At 38.7% G+C, this 23,763-nt stretch overlaps 1 protein-coding gene across 5 annotated transcripts in view; it reads right to left on the bottom strand.

Annotated features, from left to right (window-relative positions):
* Positions 1–23,763, bottom strand: part of dagla (diacylglycerol lipase, alpha) — a 319,027-nt gene that overhangs the window by 266,115 nt on the left and 29,149 nt on the right. The window lies entirely within an intron of this gene.

The following is a 23,763-nucleotide window of genomic DNA, read 5'->3' as shown; positions in this document are numbered from 1 at the left end:
TAAAAAACATTTTTCCTCTGGTGATGGCAGACAAGCCTGAGGTAACTGCATAGAAATGAGGCACCCATGCTCTATTAACAAAGCCACAGTGTGAAGGTGTTAAAAGTTAGATAGTTAACAAAGTCTCCACTGTTTATCTCGAGATGGTCTGCCTGCCAGTGTTCATACTAATCATTCAACTTCCCACACTGACAGAAGATTGAAGGCCCCTGGGTAAATGAGGGAAGGTTTTAAAGTAGCCATGTGCTTTTCAGATCACAGATGCTGTTTAAGCTTAAGACAATGCATTTGCATTTCTCCCTCTGAAGGCAGACCGTGTGTGTCACATTAATATGGCAATGGGATCAGGGAGGAAAAATATTTTGTTTACCATGTCCCTGCTGTATTTAGGAGTGGGGGATAGAGAAGAATGTCAGTCTGGATCTACTGCAGCCTTGAGGAGGCAGAAACAACATCTGACAATAGCCAGGAGAAGCAGCAGAGAGTTAACAGGTACCAGGTATTTTTTTTTTAAATCTGAAGTCACTGCACAGGGAGACAGTGAAGTTCATGCTCAGCCTATGGAGACCTAAATCGTGAGGAATAGAAATAGGGCTGGGAGCATTCACCTAACTAGATGCTAGTGGAAGAATCCCAAAAAACCCTCTCCTCAGACTATAACCAGAAACCAAAGGAGAATTGAAGACAATTGAGGCACTTTTCAACTTGGTTTCAGAATTGAATAACTTCAAATAACTAGGACATTACAAGTAGAACAGAAAGCAAGGAGTTGCTTGGTCTGCTGTGTTCTCCAGCTCTGGACTTGGTTACCTATGATACTTAGTGTGTTCGGTTTGAATGACAGCTGCTTCAAAGATAAGCCATTAATTTAATAGCATTCTTTTTATTTCATCAATAAGCTTTATTCCTTTTTGAAAACATGAAATCTTGTTGAATAGTCTTCAGTTTATAACAGGAAATTCAGATTTTTTTCTGAAGTCACTAGTTTTTAAAAAGAAATTGAACCAAGCAGCTGTTGCAAAAATGTAGCTTATTCAGCACATCAGCAGTGCCAAACAAAACAACAGATGATAACATCATTGTGAAGATGGGAATTCACCTGACCTGATGGCCTCCAACCTCAGGTACCAAAAACAAGTACCTTATGATGTATTGAATGTATTAGTTACCATTTTCCAAAATGCTTAAATTCTAGAACATTTCTAGCAGATTAGAAAAGGAAAGAGAAAACAGAGGACCCTATGAGTTACCATTTGCCTGATTTTAAATGATGTTAAGTCTATTAAGGTCTTCACAATGCAGCTACCAAATTAGTCATGTTGACTCTGTCTGAAAACACGAAAGGAAATTCTGAGGATGTAACACTAAGTTAGATAACAAGTAGCCAGTAATTACAGTACATTTGGCATAGGATTCTGGCTTGCAATCAGTAATTTGCTGATTTTAGGTGGTTCAAATTGTCTCTGATCCCTGGTTCTAGACACTAGGCTTATTTAGGGATTGCGAAATAAAAAAGGCAGTAGACAGGTGTTTTCAGGGAAAAACCTCTGCCTTTATTTAACTACAAAAAGGTAGGCACAATACACGAATTAAAAAGGTAACTGAAATAAACAGTGAAATTACACTATTATACAGAGAACAGTAAGTGAATACATTCTTAAATTCAACAGATTAAACACTATTAGAACCTAAACAAGTTTTAAGTCACCCAAACTATAATCAGGCTTCCTCCTTTTAGGGTCCCATGCACCATTACCAGCTGCCTTTCCCTCTGCTAGCTGGGTTGGAAACTTTGGGATCTCAGGAGTTTACGCTCACCACAGATGAAAATGCAATTTTCAAGTACAGATGCCTGTTCCTGCTTGTGGCCCCAGTGCCTGGATGAAGCCTTTGAACTGCGCAGGCCTGCAGTCCGGATCGAGTCCACTAATGTGGTAAGATGCATATTGTATCTGTGGGGTAAGTACTGGAGGAGCAGCACCTCATATTCCATCTTGCGAGCCTATAACCCAATGGTCTCAATGTGGACTTTACTAGCTTCAAAATCTCTCCACCCTGAGCCTTTTCCCATGACCAATGTTCCTTCTCATCCCCGCCTCCTTGACCTGTCCATCTTCTCTCCCACCTATTCACTCCTCCTACCTCCCAGACCAACCCCACCATTGCCTACTTGCACTATCACCATCCCACCTACCATCCCCAGCCCCAGTCTTCCTATTTATTTCAGAGCCCCCTACCCATCCCCCACTTCTGAAGAAGGGTCCAACCCAAAGAGTCAGCTTCCCTGTTCCTCTGATGCTGTCTGGCCTGCTATATTCCTCCAGCTCCATACTGCATTATCAATTATAATGAGACTTTGCTGAGATCACATCTGGAGTACTCAGAGTTTTGGGGAGTCTCCATATTGAAGGAAGAATGTAGTTACCTTATAAGTAGTACAGCTAGGGGGTCACTAGATTGCTTCATGGGATGAGATGATTGTCTGACGATGAGGCACTCTGCAAAGTTTAGAGGAATGAGATTCAAGATTCTGAATGGGCTTGACAGGTTTAGCACAGAGGTTGTTGTTTCCTTGGCTGAAAAATCTACATCACAGGGGTGCATCATTAGGAATAAGATGCTCCATCATTGAGGATATTCAAGGCTGAGAAACAGATCAGTGATCTCAGGCAATCAAGTTGCATGTGTGTATGTGGTAAGGAATTTGTGGGATTGGAAAATTGGAATTGAGGCAGAAGATCATCCATAATAGACTGTCAAGCCTGCTCTCAGTTCGATGTAGCCTTTTCCTGCTTGCATTCTTAGACAATACAACAATTCCAAAGTCCTTGAACATGTTGCTACACCTGTCTTTCTTTCAGCTCCGCCCTGAATCCAAACAAAAACAAAAAAAAACAAAGTTTAAGGAAGGGTCACCGGGCTCTTAACCGTTTTCTCCTCTACAGATGCTGCCAGGCCTGCTGAGCTTTTCCAGCAACTTTTTGTTCCACCCTGAATCCCTCCAATCAAACATCAAACATTTCAATAGCACAGAAATAGGCTCCTACTGAAGTCATAAACAACAACCTGTGTGACAGCAAACATGGCACAACTGTGTCACATCATCCTTCTCAACCCATCTTTAACTTTCGATACAACTAGTCATACCATCCTCTTCTGTGCCTTCCATTATCCAGCTGCTTGAGATTGTATTCATCTTGTTCCAGTGTTAGCAATCCAGTCATTACACAGAATCACTACTATTGGCTTTTCTCTCAATGTCACAGTTGCATCTAGGGGCCCAGAAGATGTATTGTTATCACCTTCCTGCTTCTCATCTACATTATTACCCTCATTACCATCACCTTCTAGGACAAGCTCTACCTTACCATCCTTAACTATTTTCCCCATTTGTTGCTGTCAGAAAAGTGGGACACTATCACTGGGCTAGTAAGCCAGAGGCCCAGATCAATACTGACAGCATTGGTTCAAATCCCACCACAGCAGCTGGTGTAGTTTAAATTGAATTAATGAAAATTAAAAACTAGTCTCAGTACTGGTAACTCTGTAAAATACATCAATTGTTGGAAAAACCCATTTAGTTCACTAACATGTTTTAGCAAAGGAAATCTGCAATCTTTACCTGGTCTAGGATATGAAATGTGGAAGACTCGACTGACTCCCTGAAATGGTCTAGAAAGCTATTCAGTGGCATTCAAGGGCAAGAAAGGGATAGACAAAAATGCTTGCATTCGATGAAATAAAGAAAATTGTCCAACAGCTAGCTATCAGTGCAGAATATATCTCCATCTAATACTGGGAAGACTGATGGCATCACTCTTGCATCCAACAAAAAAAGTTAATTCCCAAACAACTAATGCTATCCCTCATCCTGAACGCACAGGGTGAATAACAGTACACAATGTTGGCAAACAATTTATTCCCCAAAGTAAGCTTCTGACAACATATCCAATCACCAAAGTCACCCACTTCCATCGCCATTACACCATCACCAACCCTGCCTCAATGTTAGTGCAGCTGCTCAAAAATTCCTCCAGAATCTTCCATTTTTCCTACAAGCCTACCATCTTCCACCCTCCACATATACAAGTTCATCCAAAAAATCTGTTGTCTATTTCCTATCTTAATTGTGTTGACAGTCCAGACAATACTTTGATCTTAAAATTTCAATCATTGTTTATCAATCTAAGACTTCCTCGACCTTCTCCAACACAAATATTATCAGATCTCTGTATTCCTCCAATTCTGGCTTATCAACCATGATTTTAGTCATCCTGGTGGCAAGATCTTTAGCTGCTTGGAGAAAGAACAAAGAAAACAGCATAGGAACAGACCCTTCTGTCCTCCAAACCTGCGCCGACACATTTTGCCCCTTCATACTAAAACTGTCTTCACTTACAGGATCCATGTCCCTCTACTCCCCCCATTTTCATGTATTCATCCAGGTGTTTCTTGAACACTGCTAATTAACCCCTCCGCCCTGGGAAAAAGCCTCATACTTGTAGACTAAGCTATGGAATTCTCCTGAGCCTCTCAGCCGTTCCTTTTGAGATGCTCCAAAAAAAAGCGGAATTCTTTTGACCAGGTTTGTGGTGCCCATCCCAATGTCTCATTCTCTTCCCAAGTGACTCAATATCAGATTTTGCTCCAGGCAGGTTCCTGTATGCCCAGTGGGATATTTTAGTACAAGTTGTCATTCTAGTAACAATGCGCAATTGGTACTTTTGGACAAGGCTATCAGTATTTCTGGAGAAGGTAGACGAACTAAAAGCATTCTCTATTTTGCCAAACACGTATTTCAATTCCTACAGCAGCTCAGTAGCACAAGTGTAGTCCATCCATTTCCCACATCAACCAAACTTTGTGTTAATGTGCATTTTATCATGATTAACTTATATAGAAATATGCTAGGCAATAGTGTGGTAAACATCATCTATGCAAATGAGAGATAATAGGAAGTGCAGATGCTGGAGAATCCAAGATAATAAGGTGTAGAGCTGGATGAACACAGCAGGCCAAGCAGCATCAGAGGAGCACAAAAGCTGACATTTCGGGCCTAGACCCTTCATCAGAAATGGGAAGGAGGAAGAGGGCTCTGAAATAAATAGGGAGGGGGGGGGAGGCGGATCAAAAATTCTCTATTTATTTCAGAGCCCTCTTCCCCCTCCTCATTTCTGATGAAGGCTCTAGGCCCAAAACGTCAGCTTTTGTGCTCCTCTGATACTGCTTGGCCTGCTATGTGCATCCAGCTGTACACTTTGTTATCTGTGCGAATGATTTTGAATTATGCAGTCAAGACTGTTAAAAGAAATAAATAAATACTTTCATTGCAACACCAAGGAAATTTCATAAAATCAATTATCCCAACCAACATTCATGGTTGCACCCGCAGTCGTGGAAGATAGATTCCTTACAGTGAGGAAGCAGGCCATTCAGCTCATCGAGTCCACCCTAGCCCAAAGCCACCCCTGTACCCTATCCCTGCATTTCCCATTGCTAATCTACCTAACTGCACATCCCTGGTCACTACTGCCCACTTAGCGTGGCCAATCCAGCCAACGTGCACACCTTTGGACTGTGGAAGGAAACCGGAGCACATGGAGGAAACCCATGCAGTCCCAGGGAGAATGTGCAAACAGAAAAATCACCAAATATTACAAACTTTTTACATTAGAAAAAGATGGATTCTCATTACCAATACGCACTTCACAATCGACATATTTTTGATCCTATAATGTCAAACTGACAATTGTTTCTTAGCAGACCAACAGGATCAAACTATCCACCCCAGACCTAGTTCACAACATCAATTTACCACATTCAATTGTATTCTTTCCCAACCTTCCCAGTTGCACTGGCACTCCTCCCTCATCTACTTGAAGTGAACTTTAGACAGGTATGCTTACCCCACCTCTTCCTCCAAGCTCATGCTGATAAATTTCCCATTCCACAAATGCATCCTGGTACACTTCTGTTCCACGCTCCAACACTCTCTCCTCCTCATTCCAAAGTGTTGATGCCCGATTCTACCCACATTTACCTCCTTTTCTTAGCAATCATTTTGTCACCCTCTTATCTCAATCTTACCCAAGTTCCAACACCAATGAATTGAAACAGTGTGCCTCTCTCCTTAATATCACTCAAACTGCAAATAGCAGTGATTCCAAATACAGTGTAGACTCCAGAAAGTGAGGAATAGTGGAAACATGCCACATTAGAGTCATGGGCACAGGTTCATGCAGATTTTGCTTCTAAATTGCTGACCAGCTAATATTTGGCAAGTTGGCTACTCGCCTGTCCGATCAAAAATACTTGCACTCAAGTATTTGTTGATTTATGTATAGTTGGTTTTTCCTCTATTTCTGTAGAATCGTATAGAAGTCGTGGCCCCAGTCAATAGATTTATATTCCAAAGCTGTCTTCTTTTTAAATGTTGGAGCAGATCAGAAACCTTGGAGTGTCCTTTCCCACATCATGTTGCCAAGTTGGGATCGTGGTCTAAATAGCCCATTAATTTATTGTGTTTTTAAATGTTAACTATTAAAGAGTAACAAAATAAGTTTAATAAGAACTGCAACATCTCCAACATTATTCTCAAAAGGGTCCCCCGACAGCTTAGGGTTCAAAGGCACTACCACACAAAATACCAACGCCAGATCTTCCTTGAATGCAAAGTTAACACACCTCTGAAATGATTTGTTCATTATAATTAGCCTCTACATTCCAAAGTAGGGACTACATTGCACGCAGCTGTCCTACTTTTCAAAGTTATGTAAACTGCCAACTCAATGTCCATTTTGTCAAAGGAAAGGGCTCTTGTGGCACAATAATTGTGACCCTACAATTGTGTCCCTACCTTCAGATCACAAGGTGCGGATTTAGGCTCCACTTGCCATGCAGGTGTCACAATAGCCCAAACAAGTTGTTTAAAATATCTTTAACCATACATGCAGAGAGCCAATTTGCCCTATATCGTATTCGGGATGGCTATCAGTGCAAACTGAGTGAAGCCATTATGTTTCAGGATGTACACAAAGGAAGAAATCCAGGCAAATGAAAAGGTAGGGGTAGGGAAAGACGAACTTTGAATAAATAAAGTCTCTATCACCTCACTTAAGGGCATAGCTGCACTGGAATCAGTGAGAGATTGCCTAGTCTGACTTCTGGGATGAAATGGCTGTCTTATGACTAAAGTTGGAGGAATGACTCAGCAGATTGGCCTATGTTAAATTAGAGTCTCGCAAAATGGGAGGTGACTTAAATTCAGTGTTCAGAATTAACTTCCCTAACATGCAGTAAAGGTTGGATCATCGAATGTGTTGAAGGCTGAGTTAGACAGATTTTGATTGACAATGGGACGAACAGGCACAAAAGCGAAGCTAAGACCACAGTCAACTCAGTCATGCTCTTACTGAAGAGTGAAACTACACTGTCTACTCTTGCATTCATTTATTATTATGTCCTAAATGGTAAGCAACTTCCAATTATAGCTGGTCATTTTGTTCTTTGTCATTGTCGAATGAAAAAAAGTTAACATGCAGTAAAATTTCAAATCGGAAATGATCATGGTTTCTAAGCAAAAACCTTTTATACGATTGAAGGCATTCCAAAATGAACTGACAGAAATAAGTATGGAGTTTCATACTTAGCTTCAGATGGAGCACAGATGTTTTGTCATCACCATGGGTGCAGCAGGACAGAAATAACAGCAGCAGCAGGGTGATGCCACATTTATATAACATACACAAGAGATTCTACGGCTTGCATGCTTGCTGGGTGACTTAGTTCAGCTCAAAAATTAACCTCTTGCATGTTTACATGAGTTGGAATGAAAGTTAAAAAAATTATATCAATATTAAATACTTAATTGAACACAATTTAGTTCCAAAGCGGAAGACCTGGCCAGTATTGACTTTTTCTTTGAAACTCAAATGGCATTTTGCCCATACCAATTCCAAATGGCATACAACTATTTTTCCAAATTTTCAGCCTTCATGCAATAGCTGCAATCATCCAACATTGCTGGCTGCAGTTCTGGTCACATGTCCTGCTCTGTGCATTGTGAATAATCAAATACCATTGCTGTCCTAATTCATATCTTTTTCTCCTTCCACACTTCAACTAAAATCTGTGTAAACACAGATTCCAGCTCTGGTTTTATAGAAGCCTGAGCAATGTAGGCTGAGAGAGATTTGTAGGCAACAATGTAGCAACTCCTTCCTGATTCTGACATATATCTACATCATTAGCTTGGGTTTCAATGTTGTTACAGGTTAGAGACATTTTTCCATCTCATACAAGTTGATTTGAAACATCGAGAATCATCTGGGCTCCAGCTTAATCCAAGCAAGAACACCTAACTACACTTTAAAAGTGCTTTGTTGGCTGTAAAGGGCATTACTACATAGGGAGTTTCACAACCTCACAAAGTATAATCCTAGTCGACTATTTATCATCCTTCGTGCATTAAAAGGCTGCCAAAACTTAAACGTGCAGACTACTTGGTGGCATATTCATTGCCTATCTTCTCCATTTGAAGGATGATATTCTGTAAGAAAGTTTGAAAATTCCTTCCTCCCTGCATACATTCCTAGTTACAATCTTCATGCCCGTGTTGGTACGGAGGTTGGTCACGCAAAGAACCCACATCAGTCTGAAAAGGAGTCATACAAGTTCTCTCATTGGGAAAACCAAAGTAATTGCCTTCAGCCCAAGTTATTAATTCAATGATCTTGCCGCTTGCTCTTTTCCAGACTCAATCACATTCATCAAAGCATGTTTATCATCTTCAAGACACAGATCAGGAGAAATACCCTCCACTTGGCTAATGAGTGCAACTCCAATTACACTTTCAAAGCTCAACATCAATCAGAGCAAGACAGCTTGTTTGGTTAAAACCCTGTCCATCACCTTCAACATTCACTTATTCTATGAATGGATCACAGCAGCAGCAGTATACTATATACGAGATGTACAGCAGCAACTCACTAAACTTCATCAACAGCATCTTTCAAACAAACAACATCTATTACCTAGAAGAACACAGGAACACCATCACCTGAAAATTCCCCTCTAAGCCACATATCATCCAGACTTGGAAAAATGCTGCCATTCCTTCACTACCATTAGGTCAAAATACTGGAACACCTTGTCAGAGAGCACCGTGGGCATGCCTAACAACTTAATGGACAGCAGTTCAAGACAAATGCTAATCAAAACCTTCAAGGATATTTGGAATAGGCAATAAATGCCAGCCTAGCTAGCAACACCTACAGCTGGTAAAAGAATAAATAAAGATAAAAGTCATTCTATTAAACACAATTAGAGGTTCCAATTACTTGTGGCTGATCAGAAATATTTCTACCTTCAAATCATCTGCCACCACCCGTACCTGGGCCAAACTAATACTAACATCACCAAGTGTTCATCTCCAAAATCAATTGTTCAAGTACTCATGTATCCAAAGACCATCAATTCAGCCCCATAAATTTCAAAATTGCACCTTCCACTATATTCATCATCCTTACTGTTAGGTAATGTGTTTGCTTTTGGCCTTTCAAATACGAACTTAATTCTCATTCTTGTACTTAAATTCCTCATTGTAATCAACTGCAGCATTACAACAAAACATTACTCTTCAGCCAGCTGATGCTGTGTCTTCTCTTACCTCCTCTTGCTTATCATTAGCAGTTGTACTTCAATCAACTAGATCCCATCCTCTAGAATTCTCTTTTGATCTTTACTTGCTCCTTTAAAATGTTCCCAAAAATGAACTGATTAAACAGTTCCAAATATTTCCACGCATGCCTTAATTATGCCTTAATTTGAAGTGTTTGTAGTTGTACAATGTTCTGTAATTCAAGCTGTTGAAATTAAATCTAAGATATTATTCAATGTAAAAAGGTTAATCCCTAGACTTTATCTATGAGATGATAGACACTTTATTCATACTTATTTGACAATTTATAAAAGGATACCAATCAAACCGGATGGTGGGTCACCAACTTCAAGGACAAGAAAAATTGTACAAAACTAGATATTTGTGTTCTGAGTGAAACAAACATTTTACGACTAGTTAAATCTAATATGAGTCAACTTTGAACTCCGTTGTCTGGGCAATCCATTTTCTTCACCTTAAACAGTCATTCTTCATGGGAAGTACGGTTGGAAACTAGGGTGTATTAATAAATTTCTTAACCTTCCAATTACTTTCTCGGCTCAATGCACTTGCACTATGAGATGAAAAGATTCCTTTTGTACTGAGAAATCCTATCATTGATAGGATGACAGAAACCAGAATGGGTAACTATCAAGCAACTAATAATTAACTCCTGCCAGAGCAGCATCTGGAGTCAAACACCTGAAGGGACAGTGAAATTAATGTTGGTGGACAAGAAAAAAAAAGATTGCAATGGAAATCCCATTGGAGAGAGGAGCAGAATTTCAAGCAGGGCATGCTGGGAAGAGTTGTTGCAGTGAGTTAAATACTAAACAAAAACCAAAAGAACAGTGGATGCTGTAAATTTGGAGCAAAAACAGAAGTTGCTTGAAAAGCTCAGGTGGGTCTGGCAGAACTGAGGAAGGATCCCCAGACCTGAAACAATAATTCTGATTTTTCTTAAGATGCTGCCAGACTTGCTGAGCTTTCCTAGCAACTTCTGTTTTTGCTCCTGACTTATAGCACCCACTGTTCTTTTGATTTTTTATTTAGTATTTAACTCACTGCCACAACTCTTCCAGGCTCTACAATCGATTATCCAGGCTCCACAAACATGATAAAGCAGAATCTCTTTTACAAACATATTTTGGAACAATTTACATTCTTCCTTTTCAATGATTGGTGTAAACTGCTTCTTTCATACTAGCTTGGCTAGTAAATTTCTACATTGTTAATGAAAGGTCATCAGCCTCCAAACAATAACTATTCGCTTCCTTAAATGTTGCCTGATTGCTATGTGCTGGCTGGTTTTGTTTCAGATATCCAGCATCTGCATTATTTTGCTTTCAATTAGTTTTGAAACCTGCTACCTCCTGAATCATTGTAATTCATGTCAGCTCACGTCATTGATCTCAAAACAAAATTCTAGCTAAATCAATTCCATTTCCTTTTTCAGTATCATTATCCTCTAATTTTAGTCTTATTTGTATCTTGCATGCACTATAATCAATAACAAAGTATCTGTATGACATGCAATCTCTGGATTCTTGGACACAGCAAGCATATGTCACACCTAATCAAACTGCAGATATTGCTTAGAAGGCTGCAGCACCAAAACAATTATCCATCAAAAAAAAATTAGTCACAGAAAAGTTAATTGTCTGGAAATTAATCTGTTGCCTGGGGAACAGGACAACTGATGTTCAGCGTTCCTCATTTCCTACTAACAGACAGAGGGAAAAAAACAACTGAGGCTGATAAAGATTCGATCAATTTGAATTACTGACCTGTCAATAATGCAAAAATGTTTTCAGCTCTTGATTAACACTCCCAAAATAATACAGTCAATGGACATTTGGAAATTCATCTTCAAAATTTCATTTTAAAACAGTTAAAGAGCAATGTTATTAATATATTCATAACTGCAATTTGATCAGAATATCTCAATTGACAAGATTTTTAAAATTCCAATATTCTCCTTTACAGTTAAAGGGCAGTCCAGTACAGTGCATTAGAAAGACAGGCCATTCTCCCATGTAGATCTGAATAGTGTGTTTCAGCCATGGGAAAGATTATATTCCGGAACAAACCTGTCAGTCATTTACCCCACACACAAAGCTTTGCATACTTTTTTTTGGCATCAACTTCAAGTTTAGTCCCGCTTAATTGCTTGCAATTACTACAAACAACAAAATACCTGTATCCTAGACCACAAGTCTCAGCATGGAGACAGCTCAGCATTAAGACAGCTGAGCAGGAATTTCTCTCTCCTTGCCACAGAGGCGCTGAGAGAGAAAAAAAGTGTGTCTTTGTGTACATTTAAGGCTTAGATTAACAGATTCTAGATCACTAGGGAAAATCAAAGGTTATGAGTAACTTCAGGAAAGTGGATTTGAGGAATGTTGGATCCTGCTCCAGCTACGATCCTGCCAAGTTGCGGGGGAGGTTCAAGGGGCTAAATGGCCTACATCTGTTCTCCCTGTTCTTATTTCTTACGGGCTTCTGCAATCCTTAAATCTTTCATATTGTAATGGAAACTCTAGTAGGAGGTGGCAACAGTGAGGGTGAGTCACTGGGGCCAGAAAGCTCTATCACTTGTGCTGGGATTGAACAGCTCGTTGCAACAGTGTGGAAGGGCAACTGGAGCAGACCCTCTCTGGAAGAAACATGCTTTGAGACCTGATGGGAAGAAGGAGCAGAGACAATGGATTCCTCAAACCAATCTAAACCATAGGCTTAATTTCATACAGTCAATATTTCTTTGATTAACATTAAACTTCCTTTCATGCTTGTAACAACTTGATATCAGTGGAATAAAGAATCTTGCTCCAGGATCTTTTGGTTGTCCATGTGTTCCAACAAAGTGTCAGAATATAGTAGGCTCAAATATTTTACAGAATTTCCTTACATAGACAAGCAGTTTCAAACTATCAGATTTTTACAGAATAAGAACTAACAGATCAAGTCCATATGGCAATACAAACCAATGCATTCCCATACCTAGGAATGCTTTTACTACAAGTCTAATGCAACTTTAAACAGAATAAACCCTCACAAAGCATAAAGGCAAAAATCATTAAACACCAAGAAACAGAAAAGAAGGCCAATTGGCTTTGCAACAGCAGTTACTCAGCATTCAGTCACAAAAGATGAGCTGGTGCATTTTATCTAGGCAATGTATGTTGGAAAAAAGGTGAAAGCTAGACTGAATGGTGTTGGGAGAAGCAGGTATGGAGCTATGGTCTAACCCTGTGAATCCACATTTGCTCTTATCCACCAATGTAGCATCACTTCAAATTTTAGTTTTGTTGAAGTTAGATTGCGCTGGCTTGGTTTCATGGCTTTAAACAGCCAAATTCAAATAATTGAAATAAATAATAAGCCTATTCCGCTAAGAGATACTCAAGATTTTCCATGTTTAATTAATTAGGTAGCGAAAAAGGCAAATACGTGCAAGACAGGCAACAAAAATACAATGTTCTCCAAAATCTGCAGTCAGTAAAGACTGGCAACAACATCTCCACAAAATTCTCAACACCAGCGACCCACAAGGCTATGTACGCAGCCCTTACTATACTCCTTATACACTTACAACTGTAGCCAAATTCAGCTCTAACTCCAATTACAAAATTTGCTGATGACACCACCATAGTAGGTCAGATCTTGAACAATGAGGCACAGTACACAGTACAGGAAAAAGATAGATTGTTTAATGGCCTGGTGTAAAGGCAACATTTTCTCCCTTAACGTCAGCAAAGCTAAGGATTTGGTCATCAACTTCAGGCAGCAGAATGCAGAACACAGCCTTGTCTGTATCAATGGTTGAGGGCTTCAAATTCCTAGGAGTAAATGTCACCAATCTGACCTCGCCCATCCACATTGCATGTCGACTGCAATATCATACTAATGCTTTTACTTCCTCAGAAGGCTTAGGAAATTTGGCATGTCCACAATGACTTGCCAATTTTTAATACATGTGCCATAGAAAGCATGCTTTCCAGGTGAATCACAGCATGGTCTGGCAACTGCTCTGCCCAAGGCCTCAAGAAATTACAAAGAATTGTGAATGCAGCCTAGTCTATCATGAAAAGAAACCTTCCTTCCATTCAGGGAACTTCCCACTGTCTCAGGAAAGCAGCCAACATGCTCAGAAATCTCTCCTACCCAGTTATACACACTTTCAACCTCTGCCCTCAGGCAGAAGATACAAAATTTTGAAAACACACACCGACCGATTCATGAACAGCTTAGCTGCTGTTATCAGGCTTAAGAACAGGCCTTTAATATTAGAGTTAAATCTTTCTCTGCACAATCTCTTTAGCTGTAACTCCAAATTCTGCATTATTTTCTATTACTCTGATGTATTTATGCACGGTATGACTTGTCTGCATAACAATAATGCAAAACAATACTTTTCACTAAGTCAGTACATATGACAGTAATGAAATCAAAAATTATCTACATTTGTTTTCCTCTCCTTTAGTCTCAGTTGCATCAATGCCCTCTTGACTACACAATCCATGTTTTTTTAAACGTTTCTGATCCAAATGCGAACATTTAAAACAAAAGGATGTCAACAGGAATCTCGTCATGGGTGAAGCATCAAATAACTTAATCTTCTAAATGCCAAGGTTTACTGCCCAATTTATGCAATTGCTCCAAATTAATCCTTCTCGTAAACAGACACTTCACTTCCTTCAAGGTCTGTATGTTCTTCCACAGGTGGGTACTCAGTAATGCTCAGGTTCAGCAGTACAGCATGGAAACAGGCCCTTTGGTCCAACTTGTCCATCTTGACCAGATATCCCAAATTAATCTAGTGCCATTTGCGAGCATTTGGCCATTATTGCACTCAAGCCTTCATATTCACATAGCCATCCAGGTGCTTTTTAAACATACTTATTGTACCTGCCTCCACCACTTCCTTTGGCAGCTCATTCCAAACAAACACCATGTTGCGAGAAGAAGTTGTAGATGTGGTTTAACCTAGACCCATGAGATGAAGGACTACTTCTACCCTCTAGATTAACAAATGCAAAAGCCAGAATTCTATTAGTCATTTTTGGCTATGTTATGTACTTGGTCATGCTAGTTTAGTGATGTACATACCAAAACGCTCAGGTTTCTTTAGAATTCAAATGTTACAAAATGGATGACATCACACTTGTCACAGTTTTGCCCAATTCACCTATCAAAATCTATTATTTTATGCTTCCAATTATAGTGATTACAATACATGCAGGGATTCAGTCTTTCGTGCAATTAGTTTCTTCATTACCATTAGTTTGCTTACATAACTTTAAGTCTCATTCTGATTCATAATTAGTTTCCTTCAAATTCATGGCATACTGACCTGTTCTTGTATTGTAAATATTAATTGTAAACTAATTATTTTGCATGTCTGCCATTTCCTGATTTTGACAATATCACCACCGCTAGTTTTTGAGATCTACATCACCTGTGGTCACTCTCTGATCTGGTATAACATCACAAAATTATGTTGACTTTTTTTGTATTTTTGCAAGTTATGTTTAAGTTTTATATTGTCTTACCTCTTCAGTCGTCAATTATTACTTCTGGTAAGTAAAGGGCTTGGACTTTGAGGCTCTACATCACTTTAAACTGTTTTCTTGAGTATCTCCCGCTAACATTCTAACTTTTACCAACTAATTAACCCAATTTTCACTGGATAATCATAGTCTTCTCCTAAAAAGCAAGTCCTACCTACTTCTTGAATCTTAGCAACCATACCACATTACTTCCTTCATTTAGTTACCTCACACAGCAATTAATATTAGATAAAAAGTTAATATCACTAGGCTCACTAAATCTGGATCATTAACCATTACTAAATTTAACATGATCTACCACCTTCCTAATTCTGGGACCAATGTCACAGAAAACTATCGTGGTCACAGTGAAGAAACTAAACCAGCCCAGACAAGAAATAAAACTGGGAGCTTTTGCTCTGGGGCAGACACTTGATAGACAGACACACTAAGCCATCAGGAAAGCTGGCTGCAAGAGATTTCTAAAAATTGAAAGGGATTACTCAAACTAAATCCATTAATCACAAAAAAAAGAACATTTTAATATTCTTTATCTCCATCTGCAGATCTACAGTAGCAGAATTTCAAATCAGGAAACCTGTACAATTTTATTAGTTCCGATTTGGCTAGCCAAAAGGCTACTTTTGCTTATAGCTGGAATATTTCATTTAAACAGAAGATATATATTTCCTGTATTGTCAGTATGATTCCAAAACGTAAATGAACATGGGAAACTGTCACACAGTGGAGGTTTAAATTAGAATTTAAAATAAAATGCAATTTGATTGCCTTTCAAGTGCGGCTTATGCAGTTTCCACAGAGCTATTTGATTCTAGGATGAATAAAGGAACAGGGAGGAACAGAAAGAAAAAAGTCACTGCACATCTAAAATTAATACCATGAATTGATAAAGTCCTTCCCTGAAAAACATTTGCACACAAGATTTTTCTACTCCCGGTCAAGTCTCAGCCTGCGAAACATGTCCAACTTAGAGTATATCTTCGTTCACTGAAGTAGATATTAGAGATCAGCATAGGTCAAAAACTTTTCATCCTGTACGTAATGTAACACCTTTTGGTGTATTGTTTGTTCATTTTGGAGAGATTTTTGATTTTGTATGTAAATCTGCAAAAGCTAAGGCTTTTTAGGAAGCCCTTTGTCTAAACTTTGCCACCCATAAGCAAACTATATTATCACTGCCGAATTGTATAAAAAACCGAAATAAGGTGCTGGTAACAAGACTGAAAGAATTCTGTAAACACTTGTGGATTGCTCTTATGGTTTTCAGTTTTAAAACATGCACACAAATCAAAGTCATAAGTCTAATTTAAAAAAGATATATTTAAGTTAAAAATTCACTTATTTCCATTAGACTTCACTTTTCTTAAAAAGCTCTCTTCCTCAATGCAGACACAATCTACCTTAACAGTAATCAAAGCACCCATCAAAATTTGACTGAACATGGCAGATGAAAAACAATCTACCCCTCACAGGGCAAACAAGAATTACAAAATCATTTTCTCAATAAGTTGAGCAATATTGTTGCTTTAACTTCACATTCATTTAACACAATATTGGTAAAACACTGCAGTGCCTAATTTTACCCTTGTGCTTATCTATGTAGCAACAATTGCTGTCTGTCAATATGTACTTTAATGTTTTAGGATGTCCTGAGGACAAGAATGATGGTCAAAAGTTGGCAAACATAGTATAAACTGGGGAAAATGTCGAGCTTTTACTTTCACAGAATCATAGAATTCCTATGGGGTGGAAGTAGACCACTGAGTCCACACCAACCCTCTGAAGAGCGTTCCACCCAACCCACGCTCTACCATATCCCTGTAACCCTGCATTTCCCAAGGCTAACTCACCGAGCCTGCACATCCTTGGACACTATGGGCAATTTAGCATGGCCAGTCCACCTAAACTGCACATTTTTCAACTGTGGGAGGAAACATACGCAAACACATGGAGAATGTGCAAACTCCTCACAGACAATTGCCCCAGTCTGAAATCAAATCTGGGTAACTGGCACTATAAAGACAGCAGTCTAACTATTGACCCATGTGCCAACTCACAAAAGAACACAGTATTATGTAAACAAAGAAAAACTGCAAAAAGCTGCATGCCAAAGGGACTGGAGGGCAAATGTGCATGAAACACAGACAATTAGCACACAGGTGCAGCAGGTAATCAGGCAGGTTGTGGAAGCTTTGAAAAAGTTGCAGAGGAGATTTACCAGGATGTTGCCTGGTCTGGAGCGAAGGCCTTCTGAAGAAAGGCTGAGGGACTTGGGTCTGTTCTCATTGGAGAGAAGGCAGCTAAGAGGGGATTTAATAGAGACATACAAGATGATCAGAGGATTTGATAGGGTGGACAGTGAGAGTCTTTTTCCGAGGGTGATGACATCAGCTTGTACAAGGGGGCATAGCTAGAAGTTGATTGGTGCTTCCATCTTCCCTTGAGAATTTAATCCCTGGGAATACATTGTTGATGAGCTGCCGGCTTGTATGAGGGGGCATAGCTGTAAATTGAGGGTGTGATAGATTTAAGACAGATGTCAGAGGCAGGTTCTTTACTCAGTGGTAAGGGTGTGGAATGCCCTGCCTGCCAATGTAGTTAACTAATCCACATTAGGGGCATTTAAACAGTCCTTGGATAAGCATATGAATAATGGGATAGTGTTGGGGGAATGGGCTTAGATTAGTTCACAGGTCAGAGCAACATCGAGGGCTGAAGGCCTTGTTCTGCGCTGTACTGTTCTATGCTCTATGAATGTTGACAATGGCCGGCATGGTGGCTGGCATTAGCACTGCTGCCTAACACCACCAGGGACCTGGTTTCAATTCCACCCTTGGGTGACTAGTATGGCCATAGACCAAACAGTCTAAAAATGCCCAAACTTTTCAGATCTCAGAAGCTAAACAGACTGCATGTCTAGTTAGTACTTGGCTGGCAGACCACCTGGGAATACCACATGCAGTAAGTTTGACAGGCCTTCTTGTTGTGCAATGGCAGTGTCCCTAACCTTAGACCAGGAGTTCTGAATTCAAGTCCCACTTATTTCAGAGGTGTATAAAAAAAATCTGACAGGCTGGTTAGAAAAATAGGAGAATAAAAGAAAAATGCAATGCTGGCCTTTGTTTCAAGAGGGTTGGAGTGAAAGAGTAGGAAATTCTTAGCACGTCTGTATATGGTAATGGTGAGACCACATCTGGAATACACCAAGTAGTTCCAGTCTCTTTAAATAAAGGGAACGTATTATTTTAGAGTATGTTCAGTGAAGGTTCACTAGGCCGTTCTCTAGTATGGAGGGATTGTATTACGAGCAAAGATAACAGATTGGGACTCTACTCATTGTGCTTTTGAAGAATGAGGCACTCTCATTGAAACATATAGCATTCTTACAGTCTTGACACAGTAAATACTGAGAGGATGTTTTCCTTCATGGGAGAGTCTAGATCCAGACAGTATCATCTCAGAATTAAGGAGCACCAACTTAAGTCCGAGATGAGGGGGAAATTTCTTCTTTCAGAGGATTGAGTATCTTTGGAACACCTATCATAGCTTTCTGTGCCGAGGCAAGTCCTTAGATATATGTAAGGCTCAGACAGGTAGATTCTTGAGCAGAAGATGAATCAAGGATTTTGTGGAAAGGGAAGGAAAGAACATGAGAAATGTCAGTTCAGCTATGATGCTATTGAATGGTGGAGCAGACTCGAGGGGCTGACTGGCCTATTCTGTTCCTACGGTCTAAGGAATAGGAGTTGAAGTAGGCCATTTGGTCCTTCGATAATACCATGATTAACTTTCAAACTCATTTGCCCCTTCCTGCATTTTGTAAAGGTGCTGAGGAAATATAATTGTAATTACAGTCTGGTCTGATCAATCTCTCAGTTCATTCAGATCTGATCTAACAGTGTCTGACTGCTCCATCTCATGCAGTAGAAGCACAATAGAATCCATCAAGGAAAAAAAGTATTCTATTGTTTAAGTATTCCAGTGATGATTTCTGGCATCTTTCGGTGTTTATTTGCTGCTCTTTCTTTTCCCACCTTGCCCCCACCACAGCCCAGGTCTTATCTCACTACTGTTTTGTATGGCTCAAGTCCCTCCGAGACCTTTTTATCATTCAATTTGATATCTTAATTTCTTTTTCCATAATGTCTGTCAAGAAGATGGAGGTGAAATTTATCAAACTAGAGAGGCTGTTAAAGCAACACAAATCAAGTTGGCTCAGAATCAGAGGGGATAAATGGATGGGCTGCTGATGGGAAAAACAGAGCTGCAAATCTTAGGACCTGAAGTCAGAGATAAAGGGAAGGACTGCTTAAATAAGCAGACTATGGTTTGAGGGAAAATGGGGCTCAAGAGTGACTTTCGACAAAGAACTGCAGATGCAGGAAATTAGAACCAAAATTGGAAATTGTTGGAAAAAGCTCAGCAGTTGTACAGCGAGTTCACCGGAGCTGATATTTTAACACTGCTCTTTTTAAAAAAAAAACAAATGATTCTCCAAATTCTTCTTTCCCCTGCAAGTACTTATTTTCTATCATAATAAAGAGTGAAATGAACATGTTGCATTGTCAGAACGAAGAATGATTGTAAGGGATTTTACTGATCTCATTAAAAATATAGCTTATCCCACAAAATTGCTTTTTGCATAAACTGGAAGAAGTACAAGTACTATCTTCCCAAGGCATCTTTAAATTGCTCTCTAATTAAATGGACCTGCTTAAAAGTTGTCACAGGAGAATGTGGTTAATTGCTTCTATTTTAAAATAATGTACTAAGCATTAAAATCAACTGAATATTTAGCAGCCATCACTTGACTTGGGCAAAACCTTTTATGGTATTATTTCAGATTGATTCATTTCTGTTTTTTTTGTTTTAAATCAGATTCCTAATTGTTCAATTTATCATCTGCCAAGTTAACCAAAACACTGGCATGGGTCATCAGAACGAACACTTTGCAGAAAAACTATGAGAACCATCATACTTCATACTTTTATTTAAAACTGTTAACATGTCACAAACATATTTAACAATAAGTATAGGGATTCCAACTAAAAATAAATCAAAGTGACGGATATCTAATCAACGTATAACTGCACCAAAAGCAGGATAGCATGAATATTTAACAAATGCATTGTACAAACTAAATTAGGTATCCATCATTATCAATTAAACTTCTATATTCATGGCTTGCATCAGATAAGGTTGCTGTCTCGATGATTTAAAGTCGATTGTGACATTTTCATATTAGGACTATTCTTTTTTAAATTCCTGCATCCACACTTAATTAAAAGTCTATGAAAATACATTATGCCAGTTACTCAATTATGGATAACTCAAAAGCAATTTTATAATGTACAATTTCTTGCTCTGCCATTGTCTAAGTTTTTTCGTCAGGCTGAGGTTTCTAGCTTACACTTTCAACACTTGGGCTTCCAGCAAACAGCTTCATCTTCTATCCCTGTTACTTCCTTGCAACATTGAGTGTAAGGTCATGAAAAATGAACTAGTTATTTTAAGAACACAGTTTCTATGTATCATGCTTGTGCATTTGCTTGAAAAATATGTTTTATACTTGCAGTCAGTTGGCCAAACTATTTAATCATGGAAAAGTAAATTACAAGCAAAACACTAATTACAGAAATCAAAGGGTGACAAGTCCTATTTTCCACGTCAAGGGAGACAGAGGCAAGAAGAAAATCAACAATAAGCAAACCTTAATGACATATGGAAGTGTCAAATCATGCATGAACAATCAGCAATATTTACCAATAAAAAGCCAATGAAATATACACAAAATTTGTATATACTTTTAGCTCTAATTTTGTCATCTTCTAGGCTGAGGATTTATCATTGGGCATAAGATGAGAGCCAATAAAATTAAAAGAAAGGTTAAAACTTTAAATAAAAAAATTCAATTTAATTATACTGAACCCAAATATATAACAATATTTTCCAAGAATTCCTAAACATGTGCTCCTAATTTGCATTTATGCATGTCCATTAAGAACAGAACGTCTGACAGTGAAACTGCTGGTTCTTTAGTGCAGATGTTGATGGCAGAGCAACACATGCACACTGATGAAATTAGCTCCAGTACATGAGCTGGTGACCCTGCGCTGACTAGGGATGCCAAACATACTTCTCAGATGAACAAGGTGGAATCTAATCAGTCTTTCACCCGCCTAGCATATGTTGCCCAGCCTCAACACTGTAGACAAGTGTGCAGAGAACGAATGCTTGCTATGTTGTCAGCTTAATGTTATCTGTCAGGTTAGTGCTGGTCCACACACTGTTCTTCAGCCTGGGAATAACAGCAGCAGCTTTTGCAATGAATGGGTGATTTTGTCATGATCTGGCAGATTACTGCTGATTGCAGCAACTAAACATGCATAGCTGTCTACAACCCCAAGGGTTAAATTGTTGATTATGCTAGATAGTGGCATATCAGATGGTGGCAACACTGAACCATGACATTTATCTTCCTAATGCGGATGGTCAAACCAATCTCTTTACAGATATGAGCCATCCATTTGTTGCTGAAGGTGTTTGCCCATGTGAAATGCTAGTATGAAATTATAAACACAGCAAATCTCCAAGTAATGTCACACACCTTTGGCTTGGAACTGAGGCAGACTTTCCTTCGGTTCTTGTAAGTGGATCAACACAATATGCTTAAGTTAAAGAACAGCAATGGCACTTCACAGGTAAATGCAAGGAAAAAGAACACACAGCAATAAAGTTAAAATGATGATGAAAACCATGGCAGAAGTGGCAGATTGAGAAAGTTGAGGTAGTCAATCTGGGGTGAGGAGCAATGATGGTGGGTTTTTTTTGGGGCGAGCAATAGAGACCCACAAGGACATTTAAAGGATATAACTTCAATACATCACAAGGTGAGGAGGCATTATCGGTCAGTTGAAAACAGTACTGGCAAGTATAGAGAACTTAGGATGCAAGAGATGCATGCAATAACTACGTGTCAAGCTTGAGCTCATGGAAGACAAGTAGAAGGAACTCAGCAAAAACAAAAAAAAGAAAATTCAAGAGCGATGCATTATGAGGACAGTAGTCACAACAGCTCTTATACATATCAAGTCTGCAATTCTGATTGAACTTAAACAGCCAGGATGAGGAGGAGGAGGAAACATCAATGCCAACAAAGCAAAGGTTGCCAGTGAAGCTAAAACTGATGGATTTTGTCTTGATGTTAAGTGGAAAGTTATGATTCAAAGATTGCATATCAGAATTTTACAGCAATGAGCAAATCAAGGGACGTGAAGAAGTTGTTTACTGTAACACAGAAGCACAACATAACATATAGACAAGCAAGTGATCCAACAAACCTCGTATATAGCTTTTTAAAAAGGTAACTGCAGATGTGAAGTTGTAAGATTTTAAAAAAAAATCTTTTTCAGTAGTATGGTAGCTAAGCTCAGATATATTGGAATAATTGAGCCAAGGCAATTCCATGGAGCAGGACAACAATTCATTGTGATTAATTATGGTGAAATGCAAAAACTGGTCAGGTATTGCTACTTTTAGGCAGTTCGTTTCTTTCTAAAAATGCAGATCTTGATAAAAGTGAGAGAAGAGAATTAAAAATTTTTGGCTGACCACGACCATATCTGTGGGGTATATATTAGTACAAGCTTGATTTGCCTGACAACTAAAAACAAATTTTTACAGAAGAAAAATCAAAAACGCATGTGATGCTAAATAATATCAGTATTTCCACAGAAAGCACACATATACAATGCTTAAAAGAAACTATAACATTCCTATCATGTTGGAGACCAAAAGACATACTATTTTCAGCAAACTATTCGAAACATGAAGTATAAATCTGATTTTTCATTTAACTAATAAAACAACTCTCCTCATGCAGTCTAATCACAATTCAACAAATAACAAAGTAATTCATATCTCTGAATCAATCAGGGATTAAGTGGGTTGATCTATATTAAAGTAACCTTGCAAAATTTCTAATTTGCATAAAATGATACCCATAATTAGAGATGAATGTTAGCAACCGCTAATAATGAAGCCATTAAATTTCTGTGACCCAATTTTCTGGAATAGCAACATTTTAGCATTCAAAAGAATTTAACCATGCTCACACAATTTTAGTTACATAAAGGTTGCAATATAAACAAGCTAGTTTGAATATCTGACAAAATCCATCATTAATAAATTGACATAACTCAACCTAAAGCAAAAAAAAATCTACGTGTTAATTTGCATATAGACAGCACTTGCATACATACCAAAGCTTCCACCTACATTGTAGATATATTGTATACCAGTAATATTACTTTTCCCCCACAGGATGGAAAACTGAAACCCGGATGCGGCCTATATACAAGGGCAGCTAAATGCATATCAATGCAACAACTGATTGCCATTTAATTCTAGCCATGAACAAGAAAGGATTTTTGTGCAGCATGTACCAGAGATTAATATACAGCAGGTCTTATTTCTATTCTTTTCAGCTTCTGCTTAGCATTTACTGAGAACAGAAAATTAGGTAATTAATCTCCA

This window comes from Stegostoma tigrinum, chromosome 17 (assembly GCF_030684315.1).
Source record: "Stegostoma tigrinum isolate sSteTig4 chromosome 17, sSteTig4.hap1, whole genome shotgun sequence".
NCBI lineage: Eukaryota > Metazoa > Chordata > Chondrichthyes > Orectolobiformes > Stegostomatidae > Stegostoma > Stegostoma tigrinum.
This window is presented reverse-complemented; position numbering and strand designations above follow the sequence as displayed.